We start from the raw sequence: 25,459 nt of genomic DNA on the forward strand, positions 1-25,459 counted from the left end.
ACTCATACATATATACTGTGAAAATAAAGAAAGGAAACATCATGTCAAATGGGGTAAGAAAGCCCTGAAGGTAGAGCTCTCAGCTGCCATCATAATCTGAAGATAAGAATTATTTTAACAAGGTCTCTTTGTGTAGAATTCTTTGTATAAAATTCTGTCACAACTTCTTATCTTTGATGATAAGAATGTTACTTTTCTCCTGGTGCAGGGGAAGACGTTTCTTCTCTTGATTTTAAGAAAAGGAAGGAAGATTTCTTCCTGCCTCAACAGCAAAACACTAAGCACAGCTTGTAGCCAAAAAGAGTTTTTCCTCAATAAAAATTTATTCCAAACAACCCTCCCTAATTTCCTCTTAAAATCTAATAAAAGCTGACCTCCCCTTTGCGTCTTCAGATTTGCCTGTGATTCATCCGGTTTGCTTGTCCTCAACTACAGTTCTGCTATTCCTGAATAAACTGATTTTGCTTGAAAAATAACTGGCTATTTATTTTTGAGGTTGATTTACTGTTCTCTTTGTGTACGCAAGCTCCACTGTCTTTGTGTTTCAATCTGCTTTTATGAAGCTTCCTGGTAAGTCACCCATTTTGTTCAAAAGAGAGAATAAAATAATTCCTGGTGTTTTAGAACAGGTTTTGGAAAACAAAGCTCCTCATAATTAACATGCTTTAGAGAATCCAAAGGCAAGATAGAGTCCACCTAGTTTTTGGAAAATGGAGTTGTGTCTTCTGGAAAAAATGAGTGTACTTTTAGATAATTTAGAATTATAATGGCCTTTCTAGAGAATCTTTGTTGAGATATATCCACATTAAGGGGTAACCTTAAAAGCGAGGATCTCAAAATTCTCAGCGGATGGAAAGTATTCTTGATTGATATGCATAATCTTCTAAAAATTGAAATGACTTACAGTGCAAATAAAACATCTTTGGTCAAAAAGGTTTGTCCATCTGAGTGTTGGGGGAGTTTGTATTTTCCTTGGTCTTGTATCGCTGCAGCAAAAATTTGAAGTGATGGACGGACCAGTGTTACAGCTAAGTGTAACAGCTAAGTTTTATTTGGCAAGTAAAGGAGAATACATCCTCAAGGCATGAGGGCAAGCTGACCCAAAAAATGCTAAGAGAAGAGAAGTCTCCAGCTCAATTTTGGCTCCTCTTTTTAATGTTTTTTTCTCCTCCCGGAGCCTTCCCTATGTAAATTTTGGGCTAGCCAGGAGGGCTGTTTGTTTTACCTGAGGTCCAACTCTGATCCTCAGACTTTGCTTTGTTCTATTTTCACATGTTTTCCCTTCTTTGTCTTTTAGCCACCACCACTCTGGACTCCTTTTTCCTATTATAATTACCTAACATTTTCCCCTTAAGAGATGTGAGGGCCAATTTTTTGGGAATAAGGGCATTGAGGTCTCTCTGGCTAATTCCGCCTAAACTGGGATGGCAAGGGTCATTGGGCCTCCCCCTCTTGCTAGTCTCAAGCCTCAGAGTCCTTATAACGATGCCCATCTAAGGGTGAGTGATGTTTTATGTAGTCGACTGCTGTTTTATATATCCTTGTTGAACTGGCACTGCATGTTGTAGCTTGTTGAGACAAGCTGAGCAGAGACAAAATGGACAATCAACAATACATGGAGCAATCATAAGCAGCATCAGCATGGTGATAACAGGGATTGGTAGGGACATTAACCAACTCCAAATTCCCCGTTGCCAGGAGAAGGATCCCCCAAAGAGAGATCAGAGCCATCCCAATAACTCTTTAGCTCATTTGTTGAGATCTTATAGGATCTGAATGTTTTTCTTGAGGACTGTGAGACTTTCTTTAAAAGTTGAGGTATTAGTTGGAGGTATTTACCCAGAAACAACATGTCTCATTCAAGATGGCTCAAGTCCCTCCTTGTTCAGGGATCAGGAGATCTATCTTCTGTCTTAGTTTGGAGTACAACCCCTGCCAAGCTGTGTTGGCTCTTTAGAAAGAGAAATCTTATCCTCAGAAACTTAATTTGGAGGGTGTTCACAAGAATGACACTCATTTGTAGTTCTGAATAGGTATCTGAGATTTCCCAGGGGCTTCAGGGGCTCACAGGTGTATTGAGTGTCCTCTTCTGTTTTCTTGACTCATGAGTAGTGAATCCAGAAGTCGTGTCCTGGAACCTTGACTACTATGGGAGTATAAAGTGCTAAAGAGTAACCCCCTTCCATGTGGGCTGGAGTTGAGCCTTTGGGGACCCATGTTTCCAGACTTTAATCAGGACTTGAGTTCCTGGAGCACATAGTGGTGGCTCTTTAGAATCTTTTGGGTCTTGGTTGACAGCCCACAAGTGTATGTCTTGTTGGAATTGCCCAACAGCCATGGTATAAGACTGGAGGGTCTAAGCCTCCGGATCTAGAAAGAGGTCATTGACATAAACTAATGATCTCCCACATGGCATCTTTTAAGGACTAAGATCAACCTGTTCCTTAGGGGTAATGCAGGTGCAGAGGAGAGCTATTGGTAAAGTCTCCTTCCATCCCAGGGAGGTCTCCTGGGTTATCTTTTTCATCATTGATTTTAAGAATTGGTTGGCTCTTTCTACTTTTCCTGAGGCCTCAAGGCATAATAAAAGATTATAAGTAATGCCCAATGCTTTCGAGACCCCTTGGGTGACCTTAGAAGTAAATGATGTCTCATTGTCACTTTGTAATGACCTGGGCAGACCAAATCTCAGAATGATTTCACAGAGCAGTTTTTCTTTTTTTTTTTTTTTAACCACCTCCTTAGCCTTCTCAGACTGGGTGGGAAAGCCTTCAATCCATCCTGCGAACGTATCTATCATGACTAATATTTATACCCCTGAGAAACTGGCATATTGGTGAAGTCCATCTGCCAGTCCTCTCCTGGGTAGGTCCCACATCATTAGACAGGCTGGGCCAGCTGGGGTCTTCGAGCTTCCTGGGGGTTGCTTAATTGGCAAGTGGGACAAGAGGAGACCACTTGTCTTATAGTCGTTCAGAGGCCGGTTCCTCTGAAGGACCCTTCTAGTAATCTTTGGAGTGGTGGCACATAAAGAGCTAACCACCTTCCATCTGAGGTGCCCAGAAAGGAAAAGGAGTCCTTCCTTTCAGAACCACCCCATATGATCTTGAAAGCCCTCACTCTTAGCTTTAGGAATCTAATCTTCAGTATTTGAAGGAGTTTCTGGCAAATTAGTCTGTGGAATTAAGGTGGCAACCTCTATTAGGTCATTGTTTTGTAATGTTGCTCTCTTAGCTGCCTGATTGGCTGCTTGGTTCCCTCGTGCCACTTCTGTGCTCCCTTTTTGGTGTCCTTTACAGTAGGAGACTGAAACCTCGGTGGGCAGATGGACTGCCTCCAAGAGCCAAAGGACTTGATCACCATATTTGATTGGGGACACTTGGGTGGACAAGTGGCCTCTTTCTTTCCAAATAGCAGCATGTGCTTGTAGCACCAGAAAGGTATACTTGGAGTCAGTGTAAATGGCTACTCTTTTCCCTTTTCCCAGCTCTAAAGATTGAGTCAAGGCTATGAACTCAGCTAATTGGACTGAAGTACCTGGTGGCAAAGTTTAGCCTCTGTGGTCTCAAAATTGGAGACTACTGCTTATCTGGCTCTTCTTTTCCCATCCAAGACAAAGCTGCTTCCATCAGTGTACCAGATTTCCTTAGGATTGGCCAGAGGATCTTCTGACAATCCCTCTCAGGGTTTTATCCAGTGGTCCAAAGTTTCTAGGCAAGAGTGAAAGGGGAGAGAGCCCTCGGGGGTAGGCAGGAGGGTAGCTGGGTTAAGAACCTCACAAGGGGATATAGTCAGGCCTGGTTTTTCCATCAGCACTACTTGATACCGAGGATCCTTTGATCAGATTTCCATAAGTGGCTTTTCCCATTCATGAGTTGTTTCATTTGGTGGCTGGTAAAAATAGTTAGTTTGCCCCCAAAAGAGAGTTTTAAAGCATCCTCTATCAGGACTGCAATAGCTGCAAGATTTCAAAGGCAGGGAAAGATCTCTTCCCAATAAGGGAGTAGGACACAGTAACCATCAGAAACCATCAGTATTTGTCCCTTCCAGCTACAAAGAAGTGCTCAGGTGAATCTTTTTGTAATTGTTTTTCTTGTAGCACCCAAAATGGTACAGGTTTGGGAAGAGATGGCTCCAGATCAGGAGGTCAGGATAGAGTATGTAGCCTCTGTGTCAACCAAGAAATTCTCGGGCCTCCCTGCCACATCCAGTTGCACCCTTGGCTCTAGTCCTGTGATGGTTATCTGTGACAGGCAGGCTGGCTGGAGCGGGCTGCTTCAGTCCTGTTGAACCATCATAAGGGAAGGTTTGGCGCTTGATCCTGAGGCTCTTGGGTCTCAAGGTCAGAGTGCCGCTCAATGTCCCAATTGATGGCACTTGTAGCAAATCATTTTAGGAGACTTGTCATGGTTTGGCCACTCTTTGGCCCAATGTCCCGCCTGTCTACAGATTAAGCATTTGCCTCATGCCTTGTTCTTTAAGGACATGGGTTTGCCATAGGGCTTCCCTGGAAGGCGGCCAGCATCTGGGCATGACTTGTCTCTTTCCTTTTCTTCCTCTCCTGGGCCTTGGCCTCCCTCTCCTGTTCTGTTATAAAAGATATTGGTGGCTGTCTGGACCATCTCATCTAAAGAGGCAGCAGGGTCCTGCGGCTGTAGCTGTTGTAATTTTATTGTGATGTCTGATGCACATTGAGACAGGAATTTGTCCTTAAAAATCACCTGTCACTTGTAAGAGTCTAAGTCCAGATTGGTAAATTTTTGGAGGATCTCTTTCAACCTTTCCAGAAAGACAATGGTTTTCTCATTGGGCTCCTGAGTTATTGCTGAGACCCAGTTATAGCTGATTACTTTTTGCTGGGCTTCTTTAGGTCCTACCTTTATACAGATCAGGAAATGATCCCTTTCCCAGATGTGCTTGTTATGCTCCGAGCCTGTATCTCCGAACCGACCGAGAGAGAAAGCAAGTCCACCACGGTAATGCAAAGGCAAGAAGGGAGTTTATTTCTAGCGCACTAGGGCCCAAGTCTCATCCGGCACAGCAGAATCCAACAAGAGCCCCAAACAAAGGAGTATGGTGGCTTATATACAGGCAGTTCTTTGTCTCGGTTACAGGAGTAGCTGGCGTTACATGACTGGCCAGGCAGGATGAGCGCATGTCCTGTCTCTTTCTGGTAAACATGACTCAGGTCCTAGAGCCCGTCGTTTGGTCCCTAACATTCCCCCCTGTCCTTAGATCATATAGAGGAATCTTCCTCTTGGTCCTGAGACACAGTTTGATATTGTTGCTGGAGCACAAACAGCTGCACTGTATTTATGCGTTCCTTTACAAAGGCTACAGGTCTGTTGATAATACATGGGCCAAAGGTAAGCATCAGTAGAAGTATTAGCAGGGGTCCCAGCAAGGTGGAGATTAGGGTGGTCAACCAAGGGGATTGTTGAAACCAAGACTCAAACCATCCTTGTTGAGCCTCATGTTCTCGTTTACGTTGGGCTAGTCCCTCTCTTACTTTGGCCATAGATTCTCTAACTATTCCTGTGTGATCAGCATAAAAACAACACTCTTCTCCTAGGGCAGCACAGAGACCCCCTGTTGCAGAAAGAGCAGATCTAATCCTCTTCTGTTTTGCAGAACTACTTCAGATAGGGAAGTTAAAGACGATTCTAAATGACTAATAGATTGCTCTATACAGGTGATGTCCTCATCTATGGCCGCTCTCAGGGAGTTAAATCCTTGGCTTTGCAGGGACAAAGCTGTTATTCCTGTTTTGGCCCCGGCTATTCCAAGACCGAACATAGTTGCTATGGTTATGGCAGTAAGAGGTTCCCTCTTGACTTTGTAAGTTCTTTCTTGAGGATTTAGGGTCAATTTTTGGGTCCAGTAATCATATATTGTTTCCTCTGGTCGGTACAGAATTTTTGGCACGACTGCTACCATAACACAGTATTCTTCTTTGGGATCAAAGATTGAGCTGTGTAAGCATGGAGTCAGCCCTGTGTGTGAACAGACCCACCATCCTCCCATCTGTGGTATTAGCCACCTGGCTATGGGCAAGTCCGTAAGCTCAACGACATGTGCACACAGTGGAGACCTCTCTGATAATACCTTGCCCATACATAACACTTTTCCCCATATCTCTCTCATTGTAAGGCCTACTTTTTGGTCTCTGCATTGACATTGAGGAGGATCGGTGCCATTGGCCAGGTCATAAGAGGCATTGAGGCCTACTGCCTCATAATAAGGGGGAATTAAGTTGTAACATAACCAACAGGATTTAGTTGCCTCAGGATGGGTTTGATTTAAGGTAGCATAAGCTGCCTTTACTAATTTCCATAGTGGATCTGTTTGTCTGAGTTTAGCAAGGGGGCCAGCCTCTGGGTCTTTTGTTGGTCCCTGGGATGTAGGTAGGGAGGTTGTCGGGTAGAGAGTTGCATGGACCTGTTCAACGGGGTTTGGACCGATACTATACATTTGTACTGGTTCTAAAACTTGACTCACAACAATGATCCCATTATAATACTCCCGGTATGGGAACCCGTCAGTTCTGGTCTGAAGCCCCCATGATATCCCGTTGACCCAGGCCTTTTCTTTTTTTGCTTTGTCAATGTTAAACCTTATTTTTACCTGGGCAAAGTTATGATCTTTTTCCCAATCGGAGTAAGGAGGTACGGGTCCTACAAATGAGAAGTTAAGCAAGTCCCGATTTCCTACATCCCACCGTCTATACCCTGGAGTCTCCGACCCATCATTGGAAGTTACGCAGTCCCAAGATTTACAATAAAAGTCCTGTATCCCCCCACAGCTCTTCCAGTTATGCCTGGGCACACCTGGACATGCCCTGAGTGCATGATTCCAGAGCTTGCCCCTCTTCCAGGGTACATTTACCACCGGCTTAAGGTCAAAGTATAAGTCTGGCCACCAAGTATTTGGTGGATGTATTGCGGTGGTGGAGTTAAGCATCTCACGTGTTAGTCCATTTTGCAGTTTCCAGGTGATTCTGACAGGTTGGTGCGGGTTCACGCCGGCAGCTTCGGAGCAGAGTAACATGGTCATCCATAAGATGGTCCAGACGAGTTGTCTTGGTCCTGTCGATGACGCCGGAGCGTCAGCCTCAGGGGGTTGGACGGGTGCAGAGATGCTTCCCATTCTTTTTTAGCATCTTCCTACTCTGCTGAAGTAGCTGGGCGTACATGGTTGCAATGCACCCAAGGCCCGATACTGTCAACCTTTAGGGCAGTTGGGATGGTAAGAAGAATAACATAAGGACCCTTCCATTTGGGTTCTAGTGCCTTGGTTTGGTGCCTTTTGACCCATACCCAATCTCCTGGGCCAATGTCACGTGAGGGAATAGTTCCCTTATTTTGACCCACATGTATGTCCCGGAGTAGTTTCCAGACACGAGAGTGCACCTTGCTTAAGGCCATCAAGGCCTCTTGGAATTGTCCCAACGTGGGAGGCGGTAGTTTTTTCCCTTCAAATATTGGACATACAGGGGGAGGTCTCCCATACAGAATTTCAAATGGGGTCAGATTAAGTTGATAAGGAGTATTACGTGCAAGGAAGAGGGCGAAGGGAAGGAGGGTCACCCAGTCCCCGCCAGTCTCTATAGCCAATTTGGTTAAAGTTTCTTTTAGGGTCCGATTCATTCTTTTTACTTGCCCTGAGCTCTGTGGACTGTATTCACAATGTAACTTCCATTTAGTCCCCAGGGCTAGAGCAAGGCTCTGAACTATTTGACTCACAAAAGCAGGTCCATTATCAGAGCCGTTGGTCACTGGCAGGCCAAACCTGGGAACTATTTCTTCTAAAATCTTTTTCGCCACTATCATCGTGGTTTCTCGCCTTGTAGGAAAAGCTTCTACCCACCCTGAGAAGGTATCCACCAACACTAACAAGTACCGGTAACCATACTTGCCTGGCCTTACCTCGGTGAAACCTATTTCCCAGTGTTACCCTGGTCCTTCTCCCCGATACCTCAGTCCTGCATGTTGTCCTTTTCCTGGCCTCATCTGTTGACACGCCTTACAAGCATGCACTATGTTCTTTACAGTTGTCTGGTGCCGGGGAAATCACAGGCGCGCAGTTTGAAAGAGCATCAGAGTCTTTTTTTTTCCCAGATGAGTAGACAAGTGTAAATGCTCACATAGTTGCCATCCCAACTGAGCAGGGAGTATCAGTAGCCGTCTGAGTCTCGGTACCATCCATCTTCACCTTTTTGAAGGTTGGTGTGTTCTTGGATCCAAGTAAGGTCTGTGGATGAATACTCAGGGGTTGGGGGCAGAGTTCCCATACCTGGAGGTGGAAGCCCGATTGCCAACACAGGGGTGATGAAATCTTCATCAGCTACTTTTCGAGCTGACAGTTCTGCTGCACGATTCCCTTGTGCCGTGGGGCTGTCACCCTTCTGATGTCCAGGTACGTGTACTATTGACACAGCCCAAGGCATCTGTACAGCCGCTAAAAGGCTACGGATTTCAGGCAAGTTTTTAATTTCTTTTCCTTCAGCTGTCAAAAACCCTCGTTCCCGATATATCAGGCCCTGGATGTGTACCATGCCAAAAGCATAGCGACTGTCAGTGAAAATAGTTATTCTTTTTTCCTTTGGCTCTCTCTAATGCTTGAATCAGGGCAATTAACTCTGACTTTTGTGCTGAGGTATCCGGGGGAAGGGCGTCTGCCCATATTGTCTGTCCAGAGTCACCTACTACTGCGGCTCCTGCCCATCTCTGCCCATCTTTCACATAACTGCTGCCATCTGTGAACCATTTTAGCTCACTGTTATCCAGTGGAGTATTGGTTAAGTCCTTTCGTATTGCTGTTACCCCGGCCAGTATCTCATCACAATCATGGAGGGGGCTATTTTCCTCCAGATTGGGCAAAAAAGTGGCCGGATTTAGAGTGCAGAGCGTTTGGAAATGAATCCGTGGGGTGTCAAGTAGCAAGGCCTGGTAGTGTGTCAAGTGGGCATTAGAAATCCATTTACCTGGGGGTTGCTTTAAAACTCTCTCTATAGCATGAGGAGTGTAGACCAAGAGTCTCTGTCCATAAGTCAGTTTATCAGCATCGTGGACTAAGAGCGCGGTGGCCATGATGATACAGAGGCAAGGTGGCCATCCGGCTGCCACTGGGTCCAGTCTCTTGGAAAGGTAAGCTACAGGTCGCTTCCATGGTCCCCATCTCTGTGTTAGTACCCCTTTTCCTATCCCCCACTTTTCATCGACAAATAATTGAAAAGGCTTAGATGGATCAGGGAGGGCAAGGGCAGGAGCTTCTAGCAAGGCTCGCCTGAGCTCTTGAAAGGCCTCTTTCATTGGCTCAGTCCATTTCCAGTCCTTGTTTTCTTTGGTCCCTTCATATAAGGGCCTGGCCTTTTCTGCAAACCCCAAGATCCATAACTGGCAACATCCCACAGTTCCCAGAAATTCTCTCACTTGTCTAGGGTTAGCTGGCTCAGGGATCTGGAGGATGGTTTCTTTCATAGCCTGTGTTAGCCACCTCTGGCCCTGTTTTATCTTATAACCGAGGTATGTAACCTCTTGCTTGGCAATCTGGGCCTTTTTGGCACTGGCCCTGTAACCTAAAGTCCCCAAGGTTTGGAGAAGGTCACCTGTTGCCTCTTGGCACTCTTTCTCTGTAGCCGCTGCCAGCATAAGGTCATCAACATATTGTAATAAAACAATGGTAGGGTGTTCAACCTGATACTCATGGAGGTCTTCGTCCAGGGCCTCATTAAATAATGTGGGCGAGTTTTTGAAACCCTGTGGTAAGCGAGTCCATGTCAGCTTCACAGGGGTCTGACCACCGTCTTCCTGCCATTCAAAGGCAAAGATCTCTTGGCTTGCGGGGGCAAGAGGCAAACTGAAAAAGGCATCTTTTAAATCTAAAACAGTGTACCAAATGTAGTTTGGAGGCAAGTTGCTTAGCAATGTATAAGGGTTAGGAACCATAGGATGAATATCACTCACCCATTTGTTGACTTCTTGTAGATCTTGAACCGGTCTAAAATCAGTTCCCCCAGGCTTTTTCACAGGCAACAGGGGAGTGTTCCATGGGGACCGGCACCTTTTCAGGAACCCAGCGTCTATGAGGCATTGTATATGAGGAGTAATTCCTTGTCGAGCCTCTTGACTCATGGGATACTGTCGTACCCTCACGGGGGAAGCACTGGCTTTCAGTTCCACAATGATAGGGGGCCTCTGTTTGGCTAGTCCCATTCCTGCTGTTTCAGCCCAGGCCTGAGGGTATCTTTGAACCCATGGTTGTACTTCAGGGCTTATTGTCGCTGAGGCCTCTGGCAAGTAGAGTCTGTATTCATCTTTTAATGCCAGAGACAAGACCTGAAGACAATGCCCGGTCCCATCTAAAACCGACACTTGTCCGTGGTCGAAATGAATTTGGGCATTCACTTTAGACAGTAAATCCCTTCCCAACAAGGGCGCTGGACACTCAGGTATCACCAGAAAAGAATGGGTCACCTGGTGGGCCCCCAAGTTCACATGCCGTTTTGTAGTCCATCCATATCATTTAGTCCCGGTTGCTCCCTGCACCCAGCTACTTTTCTTAGACATGGGTCCATCTTTTTGGTTTAAGACTGAGTATTGGGCTCCCGTGTCCACCATGAAGCCAACTGGTTCCCCCTCCCCATTTATAGTTACCCAGGACTCGGGGAGGGGCTTCAAGCCCTGACCCCCCTAGTCACTATCCTCACCCGCTTAGAGGATATGACTGTCTGGAGAGGGAGTCTCGTTCTTGGGGTTCTTGGGCCCCTGTTTGAGATTTTTCTTGGGGCATTTATCTTTCCAATGTCCAAACTCTTTACAAAACGCACATTGGTTTTTCTCAAGCTTACGCCTTGTTGTTTTTTTCTTCAGTTTTTGAGTCCAATTTTTTCCCTTTCTGGAACCTGTTTTTGTTTTCAACCCCAGCAAAAATTATCTGGGCCAGCTCTTTTTGATTTTTACGGTGTCTTCAGCTCTAAATTCTCTTTCTTCTCTTCTAATGTGGTCCTCTATCTCTTCTGGGGTCTCTCTATTATTAAAAACTCTCTCGACTGCCCTCACTAGATCTTGCAAGGATTGTTCATTTAACCTCTCTATCTTTTGTAACTTTTTTCTAATATCGGGGGCTGCTTGATTTACAAATGCTAACATAACTGCCACTCGTGACTCATCTGCCTGTGGGTCCATAGGGGTATACTGTCTAAAAGCTTCCATTATCCTTTCAAGGAAGGCTGCTGGGCTCTCATTTGGTTCCTGCCTCACTGAATTTATTTTGGCCAAATTAGTTGGCTTCCTGGCGGCTGCTCTAAGGCCAGCCATAAGAGTCTGACGGTACACTCGGAGATGCTCCCTACCTTTAGCGCGTTCGAAGTCCCAGTTGGGTCGCACCAAGGGGAATCCCTCCTCAATGAGGTTAGGCTGTATTGTGGGCCTCCCATCTACCCCTGGCACATTCTTCCGAGCTTCTGACAGGATCCACTCGCTCTCCTCTGTAGTGAAAAGCACCTGTAACAGTTGTTGACAATCATCCCAAGTGGGATTGTGAGTAAAAAGGATAGACTCTAAAAGATCAATAAGACCCTGCGGTTTTTCAGAGAAGGAGGGAGTCTGGGTTTTCCAATTGTACAAATCACTGGTGGAGAAGGGCCAGTACTGATATGTCCGCTCTCCACCCTCTCTGGCTGGCCCTGCCCGGACCGGAAATGCGTGAACGGTGGAGGAGGGGACTTCTGGGTCTTCTTCTGCTATGCTGGCCATTTCTCTTGTTCTTCCCCGAGTTCCCTGGGCGGGGCCCCCTTCTCTGGGATGAGCTGAAGGCTCGGCTCTCCTCCTGGCTTCTCCCGATGAAACCTGTGGAACCTGTGGAAGCAAAGGCGGATGTGGATCCGCATACGGGGGTGGGAACAATTCAGTCTCCAGATCTATCAGATTAGGATACAGAGAAGATTCCTGGAAGACCGGCTTTGGTCGATTCTCGTCCTTTTTCTCTCCTTTTTCTTCAGAAGCCTTCATGACTAGCACCTGTGGGCTTGGCGAGTTTGGAGTTGGGGAAGAGGGACGGGGAGGTTTAGGAGGTTTAGGAGGAGCGAGAACAAAGGGTTTAAGCCATTCCAGCGGGTTTCTCACTAGATCCTGCCAGACCAGAATGTAGGGAGTCTGATCTGGGTGCCCGGCAGGACTAGGAGTAAGCACCCTCTCTTTAACTGCCTGGATAATTTGGAGATTGAAGGTTCCCTCTTGTGGCCATCCGACGTCAAAGGTGGGCCACTCGGGGAAACAGAAAGTCACCAGTTTGCTCTTCTTCACCAGTAACGAAAGATTCTGAGCTCTAGATTTGAAATCAGAGAAGTGGTTAATCATAAGAGATAAAGGAGTAGAAGTTGTTTGTCCCATGATCACAGAAAAGTGCACTGGGAGCCAACAGAGCACACAAAGAGCAATGCAGACACCACAAATAGCCAAACAGATAACAAACGCAAGGTGGCCACCGACAATGCACTCAATCTTACCTGCAGGATGTTCACAGAGCCAGCTGCCTCCCCGGCACGATACCGGGCCCTGGCCTTACGCTGGACTTGCCTCTGCACTTTACACCCAGATGCCTCCCCAGTACGATACTGGGCCCCGGACTTAATCTGGGCTTCTGCAACGTTAGCACCAGTGCTCAGAGCTCTTATCTCCTAACGAGGTTACTCCCTTCTACCAGGAGAGTTGTCCTCCCCAGCGGGATGGAGATCCTGGACGAGCCCCCAGATGTTATGCTCTGAGCCCGTATCTCCAAACCGACTGAGAGAGGGAGCAAGTCCACCACGGTAATGCAAAGGCAAGAAGGGAGTTTATTTCTAGCGCGCTAGGGCCCCAGTCTCATCCGGCACAGCAGAATCCAACAAGAGCCCCGAACAAAGGAGTATGGCAGCTTATATACAGGGAGTTCTTTGTCTCGGTTACAGGAGTAGCTGGCGTTACATGACTGGCCAGGCAGGATGAGCGCATGTCCTGTCTCTTTCTGGTAAACATGACTCAGGTCCTAGAGCCCATCGTTTGGTCCCTAACAGTGCTCAGGATCATTATAATTCCAATTAGGATCTGAGGAGGGGACTGGAGTTTCTCTTGCTGCTGCTGCTGCTAAGCTGCTTCAGTCATGTCCAACTCTGTGCAACCCCATAGACGGCAGCCCACCAGGCTCCCCTGTCCCTGGGATTCTCCAGGCAAGAATACTGGAGTGGGATGCCATTTCCTTCTCCAGCAGTTTCCCCTACTGGGTATTTATTGCTTGACATGTGAAGCCCAATAGCATACTTTTGGGCTTCCTTCAAGACCCTAGCATGCTCAGGGTCAGATAAAGTTGGACTAAATAGGACTATTATGTCCTTCCATGTCAAGTCAAAAGCCAAGGTAATGTGTTGGAATGTATATATATATTTGCCTGTTTCACCTGTATAGCTTCTCAGATCTTGTTTGTTCTGTCTTAATTCCTAAGAGGGAAAAGGTCTTATGGACCTGGGTTGGACCAAATTCTCCTCCAGTTTAAACTAAGGGACATGCTTGAGTTGGATTTTGTGGAGGGGGTGAGCCCAGATATGGGGGCACATTTGGATACAAGGAAGGAGCACCAGGCAACTTGGGAGCTGTGGGAGGTGAGCCTTCACCGAGGGCTTCCTTGTCTTGGTTGTTTGTGCTAAACACCATTTGCCTAGTAGGCATAAAACAATCCCATACTTAAGACAGAGTTCCTTCATATCTCTTAGTTGGAAGAAAATTTGGACATAGGGAAACTCTGTCCATTTCCCTTGTATTTTGCAGAATAAGTCTAGCTGCTGGATGGTATTATAATTTAAACTCTCATCCATAGGTCAGTGTTCCTTGTCGCCCAGAGGATACTGTGGCCATGCAGTGGCACAAAATAATTTTAAGCGACTTCTCCTTAGGATTAGAGGATTGAACAGCTTCCAGTTATCAAGGGCATCTGTCGGGAAGTGGATTGGTTATTTCCTATCTGAAAGACAGTGATGAGAGGGAGGAAAGAAAAAAAGGAAAAAAATTCTAACAGGCATCCTTCTACTTCCATGGGTGGACTTCTTTAGGGGTGAGTCTTTTTTAAGCTTATCCTACCCAGTACTGTTGCAACCTGAGAGCCAGGCGTCCCCGGGTCAGGGTGAAGATCCCCAGGCAGGCTGAGGCATGGCAGTCTCCTAGAGATTGAATCCTCAGGCAGGTCAAGGCATTTCGACCCTCTGGGACCCCTGGACTGGAAGATCCCTGAGCAGGTTGAGGCGTGACAATATTTCGAGGACCAGACCCTAAGCAGGTCAAGGCAGATCGACCTCCTGGGACCCCTGAACTGGGAGTCAGGCATCCCCAAGGTCTCCAGTGTGACCATTGCTGGGTAGGATTAAGGGGCTGTAATCATAAGTCACTGCTGGTTTGTCCACTGTGGATGGGAATAAATATCATGATGTAAAGCAATCCAAGCCTGTGTCCTGAGACTGGCAACCTGGTGAAACAGCCATAAGCCTTATCCTCTTATTGCTCTGAGGGAATGAAAGTCACTGATTTCCTCCTCTAGTCCTCCATATGAACAGTTTAGGGTGTCTCCAGTGGTAAACATTTCATTGTCATAGACCCAGTTTAGGTAAAAACAGAAGTAATGACAAATGAGTGGGTTATCTGGCCATGTTAGGGGCATTAAGAGTATCTTAATAATAAGTGGGGTGGAGCAATGTTGCCTACAAGGGGGCAGGATCCTGGTTGTAGGAGTAAGTAACTAGCTTAAGGACAAATTGATAAAAGGCAACAGACCAGATGTTCCATAAAAGTGGAGTAGAGATTTGATCCAGGAATATGTTTGTAACTTTAGGAGAAGGGTGATAACAGTTTGGGCCCAAAGTGCCTGCAGGGCTAACTCCCAAAGTGCCAAACATTATCCCTGGAAGCCCAATTGCCCTTTAAGGGATGCCAACAGATGGACTTCTAGCAGGCATTGTGTGCCTGTCACATTGTGTGCCCATCTTAGCAGGTTCACTGAGAGATGCTATTGTTGCACATGTTGTAGGAAACATGGAAGTTCAAGGCCTGAATATCTAGAGGGATTGGAGATTATACAGCATTTCTCTCCCAAACACCAGTTATTTTCTGGTTTTCCCTCCAGAATATTTTGGAGGCCACATTGTGGGCGCTGACAGGGCTCAGGAAAAGAGTGTGAAACAGGAGGGAAGGGGGCAGGGCACAACTTTTGAAAGAATGAGATAGCCCAAGGGCATAACAAACTGATTAAAATCAATTGGGTCCAAGATGACAACTCAAATTCAACTAAATCTTGATCCTTAATCTGCAAGCTAAATGACACACCCAGAGGTGCCAGGAGAGTTCCAAGGCATTGTCAAAAGACGGAACGGGTGGTTCCCCAGTTGTTGGAATGATTCTCCCACTCATTACCATATGAAATCACCCAACATGCAAAAACTAACCATATCACATTCCATGGCCTCTACACTCACCCTCTGCAATGGCCCGTACCCTGCAAAATGTGCTTTTCTCTGAATCCGAGCAAATCTACCTCTTACCTACGCTGTGTCTCACTGAATTTTTTGCAATGAGACATCAAGAGCCTGAGCTTCATCAGGTCCTAAAACCAGGCACTGTAGGTTTTGGCTGGGCTCAAGTCCAAGGAAAGAAGAGCTGAAGGATGGGAGGAAAAAACAGTGGGAAAAATGTGCCAAGGAATCCCATTCATAACCTGCCAGAAAATCTGCTAAATACCTGACCTGTGCTCAGTTTTCATTGGCTTGATCCTTGGCACAAAGAAGATTAACGACAGAAGAACTTCCACTCGCTTGGGCAACAGCTACTAAGTAGCCCCTGCCAGAGTCCCTCAATTGCACCCACTGCTGCTCACCTGTTCATGGAGGGGCGGGGGTGGGGGTGGGGGGGCGGTGGTGTTCAAGGAAACAAGAAACGAGAGATTGTAAAGGAATTAAGATTTTGTTAGCCATATGTCCTTACAGCCATAGGAGTGAGGACTTTCTACCTTAAACTGAGTTCTCCTGTAATCTGAGACTGAGCCACATGAGCTTTCTGCTGAGTTTGCTTTTGCTGTCCTGGTTTCTAGAGCACTGGGCTTCTTGTCACTTCCACTGTGCTGAATTTTCTTCATGTTCACTTTCTACCTTGGAAGCTTTTGCTGAGTTGGCCTTCTGCTGTGCTTGGCTTCCCCCTCGCAGGGGCTGAGCTGTGGTTGTTTTAGCCAGATTAAATCCGAGTCATGGCACTATATATGCCAAGGAGGGTTTGTAATTACTTTGGTTCTGTCTTGCCGCAGCAAAAATTTGAAGCCATGGATGGAGCAGTGTTACAGCTCAGTTTTATTTGGCAAGCAAAGGACTGAACTGAACTGACAAGGCTCATTTGTTTCAACCAAATTATCTATTTAATAAAATGGGAGAAATGAAAATCTTTCAATATTTAGTTTACAACAATTAGTATTTTAAATGGGAGGAAAAAAAAGCCTCAATTCTTACCTCAAAGATGTAACAAACAAAAAGATTAATATGAAATATAGACCTAAAAATAAAAGTTAAAAGTAAAATTTCTTGAAGAAATCAGTATATCATCTATGCAAACTTGTGTTACTCTCTCAGTCGTGTCTGACACTTTGTGACTCCATGGACTGTAGCCCTTCAGGCTTCTCTGTCCATGAAATTCTCCAGGCAAGAATAATGGAGTGGATTGCCATTTCCTCCTCCAGGGAAACGTTTCCTCTTCCATGCAAACTTAGATTAGGCAAAATATCTTAAAACAGAGTGGTCATCATAAAAATAAACTTTAAAACAACAACAAAAAAATGTCTGAAATTTTGAATGACATTTAAAGAAAAATAAACTATGATTTGAGAAAAGATATTTGCAATATTCTTCTTGGATATAAATATTTCTAAAATGCATAGGGAGGCGTGCATGCTCAGTTGCTCTGTTGTGACCCCATGGGCTGTAGACCACCAGACTCCTCTGTCCATGGAATTCTCCAGGCAAGAATACTTGAGTGGGTTGTTATTTCCCCCTCCAGGGTTATCTTTCTGACCCAGGGATTGAACCTGCATCTCCTGCATTGGCAGGTGGATTCTTTACCACTGAGCCACCCAAGAAGCCCATCAAATGTATAAATTACACCTTATAAAAGACTTTCAACTCAAATTTTAAAATATCAAAAATAAATCAGGAAACACATTACCAAAGAAGATATGTATTGTGACTGCATACACATAGCAGTGACTAAAATTTACAAGGAAAAAAATAGCAATAATTGCCAAGAATGTGGAGTAATTGGAACTCTCATATAATGTCCTTGAGAAAATGGAATGGTAAAACTAATTTGGAAAACACTTTAGCACTTTTTTTTAAGTTAAAAATAACATAGCCTCTCATCCAAGGATGAAATAAGAGATGAAATTATACGCTTTTAAGGAGATTTTTATAAGACTGAATATAGAAGCCTTATTCGTAATACCCAAAATATCTGAAGCAAAAGAATGTCTTTCATCAGATGAATAAATAACCATAATGTACTACATTTATACATATATATGTATACTACTGTACCATATAGGTATTATGTTCAGCAAAGAAGTCAAATACAAAATAGAACATATAGTATGATTCCATTTATATAAATTCTAGAAGAGGTAGAATTATTTAACTGTACATATGAAGATGATTTATTTTGAAGTGTGTAAATTTTATGTCAGTTTACATAAAAGGAAAAGGGATATAGAATAGAAATACATTGAAAATATTAACTTGATTTTTGTACTTTGACAAGTAAGCTATATTTTACATTATTTTCCAGTTTTATTGAGAAATAATTGATATATATCAGTGTGTAGGTTTAAGGCATGCAAGACAATGATTTGACTTACATATATTGTGAAATGATCACCATAATAGGCTCAGCTAACAAATCACTGCAAATGGTGATTGTAGCCATGAAATTAAAAGATGCTTACTCCTTGGAAGGAAAGTTATGACAAACATAGATAGTATATTAAAAAGCAGAGACATTACTTTGCCAACAAAGGTCCCTGTAGTCAAGGCTATGGTTTTTCCAGTAGTCATGTATGGATGTGAGAGTTGGACTGTGAAGAAAGCTGAGCACTGAAGAATTGATGCTTTTGAACTCTGGTGTTGGAGAAGACTCTTGAGAGTCCCTTGGACTGCAAGGAGATCCAACCAGTCCATTCTAGAGGAGATCAGCCCTGGGTGTTCTTTGGAAGGAATGATGCTAAAGCTGAAATTCCAGTACTTTGGCCACCTCATGCGAAGGGTTGACTCATTAGAAAAGACTCTGATGCTGGGAGGGATTGGGGGCAGGAGAAGAAGGGGACGACAGAGGATGAGATGGCTGGATGGCATCATGGACTTGATGGACGTGAGTCTGAGTGAACTCTGGGAGTTGGTGATGGACAGGGAGGCCTGGCGTGCTGCAGTTCATGGGGTCGCAAAGAGTTGGACATGACTGAGACTGAACTGAACTGACTGAACATCTATCTTCTAATATAAAAATTGTTTAAAAAGAAAATACTCTTTTCCTTTTGATGGTAGCTCTTCAGATTTAGTCTTGTTATAATTTCCTCAATATTACATAGCAGTGTTGACTATGACTGTTTTATTGTACCTTATATCCTAGTAATTATTTACTTTATAACTAGAAGTTTGTAACTTCTGACCAACTTCTTTCAATTTCCCCTACCCCAAATTTGCCTCTAATAACCAAAAGTCTGATCTCTTTTTCTATTAGTTTATTTTGTGTTTTCTGTCCACTCAGTCGTATCCAACACTTTGCGACCCCATGAACTACACAGCACGCCAAACTTCCCTATCCTTCACCATCTCCTAGGGTTTGCTCAAACTCATGTCCATTGAATTGATGATGCTGTCCAACCATCTCATCCTCTGTCATCCCCTTCTCCTGCCTTCAATCTTTCCCAGCATCAGGGTCTTTTCTCTTGATTCAGCTCTTTGCATCAGGTGGTCAAAGGATTTTGTGTTTAGATTTCACATATAAATGGATAATGTTTGCCTTTCTCTGTCTGACTTGTGCTTTCCAAGTTAATTCATGTTGTTGCAAATAGTGGGAATTTTTCTTTTTTTATCATGCAATAATATTCCCTTTGTGTGTGCTAAGGCTCTTCAGACATGTGTGACTCTTTGTGACCCTATGGACTGTAGCCCAGGCTCCTATGTCCATGGCATTCTCCAGGGAAGAATACTGAAGTGGATTGCTATGCCCTTCTCTGGCTTCCCTGGTGGCTCAGATGGTTAAGTGTCTGCCTGCAATGTGGGAGACCTGGGTTTGATCCTTGGGTCACAAAGATCCCCTGGAGAAGGAAATGGCAAAACACTTTAGTACTCTTGTCTGTAAAATTCCAAGGACAGAGGAGCCTGGTGTTTTATAGTCCATGGGGTTGCAAAGAGTCGGACATGACTGAACAAATTCATTTTCTTTTCTTTCTTTCTATACCCTTCTCCAGGGTATCTTTTCCAACCAAGGAGCAAACTGGTTTCTCTTATGTCTCCTGCATTGGCAGGTGGGTTCTTTACCACTAGTGCCACCTGTGAAGGCCAAAATTTTAAAAGGAGAACAAAAAACATCCTGTCTTTGGTTTTCATCATTAAGGAATGAAAAAGCAGCCCTCCATTTTTTCTTTTTTATGGTGGAATAATATTCCCTTAGGGCTTCCCTGAGGCTTCCCTGGTGGCTCAGCAGTAAAGACTCAACATGGGTTTGATCTCTGTTTTGGGAAGATCTCCTGGAGAAGGAAATGGTAACCCACTCCAGTATTCTTGCCTGGGAAATCTCATGAACAGAGGAGCCTGGAAGGCTACAGTGCATGGGAACACAAAGACTTAACTTAGCAACTAAAATAACAATATTCCCTTAAGTATATAAACCACAACTTCTTTATTCATTCAACAATGAACACATAAGTTATTTTTATGTCTTAGATATTCAAAAGAATCCTGCTATAAACATGGGAGTACAAATAGGTTTTTATTACCTTTGGATGATTCTCAGAAGTGGAATTGCTGTATCATATAGTAGTTTAATCTTTATTTATTTTTTTTTTAGTATCCTTCATATTGTTTTCCATAATAACTGCATAAATTTACATTCCCACAACATTGTGTAATATTCCCTCCCACCCCCCATTTTCTTTTTTAACCATATCCATGTCAGAATTTGTTAGCACTTATCATTTTTTCTGATGGCCATTCTAACAGGCATGAGGTGATATCTCATTGTGATTTTAATTTTTATTTCCCTAATGACTAGTGATGTGCAAATTTTATGTACCTGTTGATCTTTCATATATCTTCTTTGGAGAAATGTCTATTTAGAGCCTATGCCCAACTTGAAATAGGTTATTTGGTTTCTTGTCATTAAGTTGTATGAGTTCTTACAGATATTGTGAATATTAGTTTATCAAATATATAGTTTGCATTTTTTTTATTTCATGGCTTTTAAGTTGATTTTTAAAATGTAGTCTCAATTGTTTATATTTTATTTTCTTGTCTGGGTTCAGGATTCTAATCCAAAAAATGAGCTTTTAAGATTTATTTCTATGTTTTCATCTAGGAATTTCATTGTTTTAGGTCTTACATTTAAGTCTTTAATCTATTTGGAATTAATTTTTGTGAGTGATTTAAGATATTGGTCTACTTTCATTCTTTTATCTGTGATTATCCAATTAACCCAGTGCCATTTATTGAAGGGACTTTTTTTTCCACTGAGAAGTCTTGGCTCCCTTGGAAAATACTAATTGACCATAATGTATTTGGGTTTATTTCTGGTCTTTCAATTCTCTTCTATTGGCTGGCCTATTTGTCTGTTTTGAGTCAATACTATGTTGTTTTGATAAGCACAACTTTATAGTAAAACTTGAAATTAGGAAGTATGATAGTGAATTCTGCTCTGTTCTTTCTCAAGTTTTGATTGGCAAATCAGGGTCTTTTGTGTTTTATGTAAATTTTAGAAATATTTTATTTTTACTTTATAAAAAACGACATTGGGACTTTGATTGGGATTTCATTGAATCTATAAATGACTTTTGAAAATATTGATTTGACATTTTAACAACATTGATTCTTCTAATCCATGATCATGATTTATTTTTTATATTTTGCATCTTCTTTGATTTCTTTTTACAGTGTCTTATAGTTTTCAGAGTAGAGATCTTTCACTGTCTAGTTAAATTTATTCATAAGTATTTTATTTTTTCAATGTTACTGTAAATGGGATTGATTTCCTTCATTTCAAAAATTCATTGTTACAGTATACCTTGATTTACTGTACTTTATTTTATTGTTCATCACAGACATTGCATTTTTTCCTTAACAAATAGGTTTGTGACAAACCTGCATGAAGCACCAACAGCATTTGCCAACAGAATTTGCTCCTTTAGTTTCTATGTCATAATTCAGTAATTTTCACAATATTTTGTATGCTTTCATTATTATTATGCTTTTGAAAAGTGAAAATCCAAGTGTTAGTCTCTCAGTCGTGTCTGACTCTCTGCGACTGCATGGACTGTTGCCTGCCAGGCCCCTCCATCCATAGCATTCTCCAGGCAAGATACTGGAGGGGTTTGCCATTCTGTTCTCCAGGGATCTTCCCCACTCAGGAATAGAATCCAGGTCTTTTGAATAGCAGGCAGATTCTTTAACATCTGAGCCATAGGGAATCGGTAATCAGCAATCATGATGTTACTGTTGTGATTATTTAGGGACACAATAAACTGTGCCCATATACATATTATGTATGCTCTGACTATTCCACTCACTGGCCATTTCCCATTTTTCTTCCTCTCCTCAAGCCTCCCTATTCCTTGAGATGAAACAATGTTCAGACTAGGTTAATAGAAACTTTGAAATGGCCTCTGAGTATTCAAGTGAAAGGAAGAGTTAAGCTTAGTGAGGAAGGCATATTGAAAGTCATTGGCTAAGGAGGTCTTAAGATGGCGGAGGAATAAGGTGGGGAGACCACTTTCTCCCCCACAAATTCATCGAAAGAACATTTGAGCGCTGAGCAAATTCCACAGAACAACTTCTGAATGCTGGCAGAGGACATCAGGCACCCCAGAAAAGCAGCCCATTGTCTTCGAAAGGAAGTAGGACAAAATAGAAAAGATAAAAAGAGAGACAAAGAGGTAGGGACTGAGATCCGTCCTGGGAAGAGAGTCTTAAAAAAGAGAGAAGTTTCCAAAAACTAGGAAACACTCTCTCTGGTGGGTCTATGGTGAGACTTGGAATCTCAGAGGGCACAATAACTGGGAGGAAAAATAAATAAATAATTTAAACCCACAGATTACATGTCTAGCAGAAACTCCCAGAGGTGCAACAGCCCAGAGGCTCACATCCCCCACTAGCAAGTGGGGGAGGGACAGGGAGGCGCGGGCTGCATTGCTTAGGGTAAGGACTGCGCCTGAATGCCCTGAGGGCAATTTGAGGGAACTAGCTTGAGATAGCAAACCAGACTGTGAGATAGTTATTCCAGTTCCAAAGAAAGGCAATGCAAAAGAATGCTCAAACTACCGCACAATTGCACTCATCTCACATGCTAGTAAAGTAATGCTCAAAATTCTCCAAGCCAGACTTCAGCAATATGTAAACCGTGAACTCCCTGATGTTCAAGCTGGTTTTAGCAAAGGCAGAGGAACCAGAGATCAAATTGCCAACATGGAAAAAGCAAGAGAGTTCCAGGATATTTCTGCTTTCTTGACTATGACAAAGCCTTTGACTGTGTGGATCACAATAAACTGTGGAAAATTCTGAAAGAGATGGGAATACCAGACGACCTAACCTGCCTCTTGAGAAATCTGTATGCAGGTCAGGAAGCAACAGTTAGAACTGGACATGGAACAACAGACTGGTTCCAAATAGGAAAAGGAGTATGTCAAGGCTGTATATTGTCACCCTGCTTATTTAACTTATATGCAGAGTACATCATGAGAAATGCTGGACTGGAAGAAGCACAAGCTGGAATCAAGATTGCTGGGAGAAATATCAATAACCTGAAATATGCAGATGACACCACCTTTATGGGAGAAAGTGAAGAGGAGCTAAAAAGCCTCTTGATGAAAGTGAAAGAGGAGAGTGAAAAAGTTGGCTTAAAGCTCAACATTCAGAAAACGAAGATCATGGCATCCGGTCCCATCACTTCATGGGAAATAGATGGGGAAACAGTGGAAAAAGTGTCACACTTTATTTTTTGAGGCTCCAAAATCACTGCAAATGGTGACTGCAGCCATGAAATTAAAAGACACTTACTCCTTGGAAGAAAAGTTATGACCAACCTAGATAGTATATTCAAAAACAGAGACATTACTTTGCTGACTAAGGTCTGCCTAGTCAAGGCTATGGTTTTTCCTGTGGTCATGTATGGATGTGAGAGTTGGACTGTGAAGAAGGCTGAGCGCCGAAGAATTGATGCCTTTGAACTGTGGTGTTGGAGAAGACTCTTGAGAGTCCCTTGGACTGCAAGGAGATCCAACCAGTCCATTCTGAAGGAGATCAACCCCGGGATTTCTTTGAAAGGAATGATGCTAAAGCTGAAGCTCCAGTACTTTGGCCACCTCATGCAAAGAGTTGACTCATTGGAAAAGACTCTGATGCTGGGAGAGATTGGGGGCAGGAGGAGAAGGGGACGACCGAGGATGAGATGGCTGGATGGCATCATGGACTCGATGGACGTGAGTCTGAGTGAACTCTGGGAGTTAGTGATGGACAGGGAGGCCTGGCATGCTGAGATTCATGGGGTCGCAAAGAGTCAGACATGACTGAGCGATTGAACTGAACTGAATTGAACTGATTCCTATCCTGAGAAAAGCCCTAACCACCACCAGGCACGCTCACAGAACAAAGGACTGAGCAGAGCTAGCTGGCTGAAGACCAGCCCATCCTCCACTGGAGACAGGAAGGCAAGGGCAGCCAGAGCCAGAAAGGTGCTATTGCAGTCCCAAGAGGCATCCTATACCAAACTGCAAGTAGACTTCATTGTTAACCAAGACTTCTTGGAATTCTGTATGGTGGACATCTGCTGGGAGAGTCGCAACCAGAGATCAGCTTCCCAGAAGTGACACACAGCACACCTGAGAAGGCCCTCCCGTTGTACACCCAGAAAACCAAGCGGCTAGAATGGGGGAGGGGATAAGTCACAGCCTTCAACTGGGGGCAACTTCATGCACCAAAGATCTGTTCACCTGAGCTGTTCAGACCTGGGACGGCACAAAACGCAGGCCCAACCAAGTCTGCACCTTTGTGGAGTACCCAAGAACCTGAACCTGAGCGGCTTAGAACTGAGAAGCGCATGCAAACCAGGGCCCGCATCAGACAGTTCCTGGCAGAGCAACCTAGAGTCTAAGCAGTGTAGACTAGGAAAGCACACACACTGTGAGTGGGGGTAAACCCAGTGTGGCTGAATCACTGTGAACACATGCCAGTGATATTTGTTTGCAGTGTTCCTCCCTCCCTAAAGCACGACTGAACAAGCGAGCCTAAAATTAAAAAAAAAAAAGTGACCACCACTACCCGCCTTGTGTCAGGGTGGAAATTAGACACTGAAGAGACTAGCAAACAGAAGAAGCTAAAATAGAGGGAACTGCTTTGAAAGTGATAGGTGCAATAGATTAAAACCCTGTAGTTAGCACCAACTACATAGGAAGGGGCCTATAGACCGTGAGAAGTACAAGCTGGACCAAGGAACTATATGAAAATGAACTGACCCCACAACAGCTGTCCACAACGGCTCCAGAGAAAATCTTAGATATATTTTTACTATTACTATTTTTTAAATTAAAAAAAATTATGTTATTTTATTTATTTTTTTTTGTTGTTATTTTTAAGTCCCCATTACTCCTTTTGAAGGAGGAAACAGACAGAGCTGGACTCCATCTTAGCCCAGGCTGTGAACATTAGGCTACACGCATGGTCACCCTCCCAATGGACTCTGAAATTTGTGTCCAGTGTCTATAGAAATGGCATAGCAATGGAAATCCAGACCCCACGATGAAAGAGCCTCAGGACTTATACTTGGACTCTCCGATGCCTAAGAGAATATACTAATTATCTCTGTAACAGAACAAAGGGGTAAATTCCATTATGTTTATCGAGATATGACCACAGGCCTATTGATAAATATGCAATGTTTATGTAGTCGTGTGACACATGAATCATGGGTTAACTTTGATCGTATCTCTCTTTTACCTTGTCCAGACTACTTTCAAGGAATTTGAGGAGGTGGGTTTGAGCAAGTACACTTAGGGTATATAAGGTTTTCACAAAAACTGGTCGGGGTCCTTGGCTAAGAGAAGACTCTGCCTTGGGCCTGCTGGTGTAATAAACTGCACTCCACTATCTGCATTGTCCTGAGTGAGTTTGTTTCCTGGAACATGTGGCTACAACACTTTAATT

General features: G+C 43.8%; 1 pseudogene; it reads right to left on the reverse strand.

Annotated features, from left to right (window-relative positions):
• Positions 1 to 5,248: 5,248 nt before the first annotated feature.
• LOC128062083 (MLV-related proviral Env polyprotein-like) lies at positions 5,249 to 16,152 on the reverse strand (annotated as a pseudogene).
• Positions 16,153 to 25,459: the final 9,307 nt, after the last annotated feature.

This window comes from Budorcas taxicolor, chromosome 17 (assembly GCF_023091745.1).
Source record: "Budorcas taxicolor isolate Tak-1 chromosome 17, Takin1.1, whole genome shotgun sequence".
NCBI lineage: Eukaryota > Metazoa > Chordata > Mammalia > Artiodactyla > Bovidae > Budorcas > Budorcas taxicolor.